The sequence below is a fragment of the Sinohyriopsis cumingii genome, chromosome 3 (assembly GCF_028554795.1).
Source record: "Sinohyriopsis cumingii isolate HCF-2022 chromosome 3, ASM2855479v2, whole genome shotgun sequence".
Taxonomy (NCBI): domain Eukaryota; kingdom Metazoa; phylum Mollusca; class Bivalvia; order Unionida; family Unionidae; genus Sinohyriopsis; species Sinohyriopsis cumingii.
The window spans coordinates 116,454,910-116,459,860 of NC_142963.1; positions in this window are offsets into that span (position 1 = coordinate 116,454,910).

A 4,951-nucleotide genomic window follows, 5' to 3' on the forward strand; every position below is an offset into this window, starting at 1 on the left:
CTTCGAAGAATTGTTATTGACGGAGCCGGTGACGGAGTCACTGACGAAGCCGGCGACAAAGTCACCATCGATGCAAGCGTCATTGATAGAAAACTCTCGGGTTACCGCCAACAGGATAAAAAAAAACAGCGGCTTTTTGATATTGATGCCGAATTAATAATTGCGTTACGACAACAACAGAATAATCACTGCGCGAGTTGCAATTGTATAATGAGTTGGCGCTATTCGGATAAAGACGCTCGCCAATTTACCGTGGACAGAATCGATAACAGTCTCGGTCATGTTAAAAACAATGTGAGGTTGACCTGTCTTGAGTGTAATAGACGCAACGGCGCTAGTTAAGACCACGCGGGGGTAATTGAGTATCGTCAGGTATCACTTGTAGTTGCTCGCGAGTAAATCCGCGCTGAGGAGCAGTTGAATCCAGTCTGTAGATCGGTGGTCTACCAGTTGATCGTGTTATCGTTGATATGTTATGTGTGGTAACACTCCAAATAGGATCAGTAGCTCTTTTTTTACCGCCTTCAAGCTCTCCTGGTTCATATAGATATCTCACGGTAACATCGCCGAGAATCGGCTTGGAAACACTATCTATTTTTGATCTTCCGGGTATATACTCGTATTTAATCGCGTCGCTGGGCTTCATGTTGATTGCTCGGGTAATCTCGTTATTTAACGCGGCAATTACGCCTGGCAACCTTTTGACCCATTCACGAGATCGTTTTTCTTGGATGAATTCCTTCGCGTATTGATATCCAAATAACCGTTCAGCAAGAGTCCGATTGAATCGTTCAACAATTGCCTGATCACGATGTAGCGCAGTATGACCTCGTCGTATCGCGACGCTATGATGTTTCAGCGTTGATAGAACAGCGCCGCGAAATTCACTACCGGGATCAACTTGTAATAGATTTGGCCAGCGCAGAGAACCTCTTCGATAAATCCGCTCAAACGCATCGGCTACTTCAGTTGCTGACTTTGTTTTTAACGGCTCCGCTTGTTTGTATCGACTCGCAACATCAACTACGGTTAGCGCGTATTTGTAACCGTTGTCATGCGGCAAAAATAGTATATCAGCCTGATGAACTTCATTAGGTACGCTGACATCAAAGCGCGAGAAGTTGATTTGTTTAGGCGGTGGTAGATAGATTTGCCATATAGCCTGTTTGGATAACCAATTAGCCGCAGTGGTCTTTGTTACCTTTGCAGCGCTTGCAAGCTTACCAATTGCGGCCTTCCCCTTCCAGTATCCTCTCGGAGAATAATAGATGGATTCCATGTTGTTATTATAAACGCTAGCGTTTTCAATTACCAGCGCGAGAAGCTCCGCTTCCAATCATTAATTTACCTTTCATAGCCGATTTTACCAACCATGAGGCCAATTTTTCTTTGACGGATTTATCAGGAATAGCATTTAATGCGTGAATTAATTTTACATCCGCGATATGACGCTGTTGCAGATCGCTACTTTTGTAAGCAACATCATGAGCATGACACGCCTTATCGATAGCGTTTATTGGATACTCACCGGGTTTGGGCTGATTTTGATCATCGAGTCTAATATCTAATCGTGTTCCGGGGCCACAGTAGTTATATCCTGGGAGGTGTTTTTCTCCTGGATACTTTGCCCACGGTGTTCCGGGGAGTTTTGCCAATTTGGCTGCGATGTCACCTCCTCGCTTTTTTTTAAAACATCTCCGGGTCTAATAGAAATAAATCTAAATTTCTTTGTGCCGCATTGTACACACTTGCCAGTAAGGGCCGATCTGTTATTTCTTGTTGTAGCGGTTGTCATATCATTTGTGCCAGTACGAGTACGTACTCTACACTTCACACAATATAGATCCATAATTTATGTATAGAGATATGAATATAATTGATTTTTCGGCGACTAAAACAAGAGAACCAGTTAAGCATGTTGCAGCGTTACCAAACTCGATCCGGATGATTATCATCGGACCATCTGGATCCGGCAAGACGCAATTGTTACTCAATTTAATAATGAGATGGATGAAGTGGGATAAGTTGTATTTGGTTGCTCCTAGCGTAGATGATCAACGATGCTACGAGGTGTTGAAAGATTTCAACGAGAATGCATCAGCGATCGCTAAAAAAAATGTTATTGAGTTTATTACGGATATCAATGATGCACCGGGTATTGATGATATTGATGGCGACGTTAACAATCTAGTCGTGTACGATGATGTTATGTTAGACAATCAAAAAAACCCAGCTAGGATATTTTCCAGAGGCAGGCATAAAAACACTGACGTGATATATGTCACTCAACGATACACTCAGATTCCAAAAGTAATTAGAGACAACTGTAATATTCTTGCTGTGTTCAACGGTGTTGATACACACACGCTACGAAATATTTGGCAGACATGGTGCGGCGGTGACATGGACTTTAATGTTTTTCGAAACTTTTTTAGTCATGCTCAGTCGACCCCACATGGATTTGTAACGATAAATTTACATGATCCTCGGACACGATATCGTATCGGACTTGACCAAATATTCGGTTAGTTGTAAATAATTTTCATTGTAAATAACCACTTAGCAGCAGAGGGGGCAATGACATCGACGCGGTCGTCGACGTGCTTACCGGACGCTGACGACGCTGGGGATCGACGCGCAGAAGGTGTTAATTAAACCAAATGACGTTTGTACGATCCCCCAACGACGTCGTCGTTTTTTTTTTACCAGGCGCTGACGACACTAGATCGTTGAGTGCAGAAAGTATTAATTAAGCCAAATAACGATTGGACAAAATGTCCGATTCGCCCCCTCTGCTGCTTATAAATCTTGTCCATATACAGGCCGTCGTGGTGGTGGTGGATCTGTAATGTATTTTCCCATTGTCCGTATATCGACCCCCCCTTCACTACATACTTTTGTTTTTGGAGGGTGCTCTCTCCTGTTTTGATCTTTGCAGACCAGATAGGGAGGCCCTCCTGCCCTAATTGTAAGTGTTTGCTATATTTATATTTTTCCAATTTGGTACTCTTTTTTATATATGTATTTTTTGTATTTTTTGTTTGTATATATATATATATATATATATATATATATATATATATATATATATATATATATATATATATATATATATATATATATATATTTATATTTATATAATTTTTTTTAAATTAATTTTTTAAATATATTTTTAATCTAAATATTCATCCATCGATAAAAAGGCTTCTTCTGCTTCTTCTGCCATCCTTCGTTCTACTTCCTCTTTCTGCCTTCTTTTTTCCTTCCTTCTAATTCTGTCTCTTTCTCTTCTTTGTTCTAGGGTTCCTGCAATTGGCGTTGAGTTTGGGGAGTTGGGTATCTGATTTTCTCGTGCAGGTTGTATTTGCTCTGTGATAACTGTTGATGATTTAGTTTGTAGAGTTTCTTCTTGTCGTTGTTGCTGGTGCTATTGACATGGTTGATTTGGAAATTGACAATTTTGCAGTTTTACTGTTGCTTAATGTTCTTGTATTTTTTATTGTCTTCGGATCTTCTTAGGATATTCCTTTTTCCGTTCTAGTTGTTGTTGTTGTAGTGGCTTCCCTTGTTTGGGGTTTTGTTCTTTTATTTGCTCCTCTTGTTGTCTTTGTTGTTGCTGTTGTACTTTTTACCTTTGATTTGAAGTTGGGTTTTCTTGCTGCTGTTGGTTTTGTACTGTCTGTTCCGTGTGGATTCGTTCCTCTTCTCGTTATTGGCTGTGTTGTTGTTGTTGTTGTTGTTTGTTGTATTGTAGATTGCCTTTCTACTCTTTGTTCATCTACTGATACTTGTTGTTGTTGCTGTTGTCGTCTTTGTATTTCTCTTGTTGTTTCTTGATTTTGGGGTCATTTGTGTGTTGTATGTCCGGTCTGTTGACATCTACTGCACTTTCTGTGATATATACACCCTCTGTACCACGATTTGGTCAAAAAACCATGTAGGAAGAACGCTCTTTTTACTTCCATTAGCTTAGTTTTCTCTATTTCCAGAATTCTATTGCCGTTGTATATGGATGTCGAAGGTCTTGTTTCCAGTCGTGATGAGATAACTTTTGTATTCAATTTATCTTCAAATTTTTGGACTGTAGCCTTCAAAGGTATTTTTAATCGAATGTCCGATAGGTGTAATTCTCCAGTTTGCTTTTTTATCTTTCGTAGAATTGGTGTAGGTTCTTTGATTAACGCTTTTTCTCCAGCAATCTGAAATTCTCCGTAGGGTAGTACTGGTTTACGTACATTCCAAAAAAGATCCATCATTTGTTTCTATCCGTCTAGTTCATGTATTTTTCTAATTCCCTTATCTCTTTATTCGCTCTGTGTGTCGCCATTTTTCCTCGTGCGTCTTGTGCTTGTGGAGATATTTCCATTGTATATATTCAATTAGTTTCTTCTCAATTTGTAAACTTTTTCATCAATGTGATTCTTGACTCTTCCGTTGAAGCATTTGTGCAATGATTTGCAGGCATCTGTCTTAAAGCAGTTGACCGTTCAAATCCAGCTTTCTCAGTTACAGCGAGCTTCAAGTAGCATGTTGTATCAACCGTTCACTACTTACGTGTCGCATTGAATATTTTTACTGAACGGGGGTGTTGTGTTGATACAAGCATGTTCATCCAGCATTCTGTGGGCATATCAAGAAATTGGAGCATAATAATTTAAACAAGTCTTATTTTAGCTCAAAGCAACGCGTGGGTCTAACAACATGATTGGCTGCATTGCATGAGAGGTCGAAAATAATTCGGTTCTAATTTCATCTCGTGCTTTATGACAAACCTATACATGCAGAAAGTTTTCCTGACACAATCTCTCGAGCTGCGAGTAAACCAGTCGCTACAATGCTTTATTTACTTGCAAAGTTGACAGTGTCTCGCGTTTGAATGATCCAGAACATTGTTCTGGGCATGTGTTGTGGGAAACTCTTGACCGGTCTTTATGTCAGGTGTTCTCTTGAA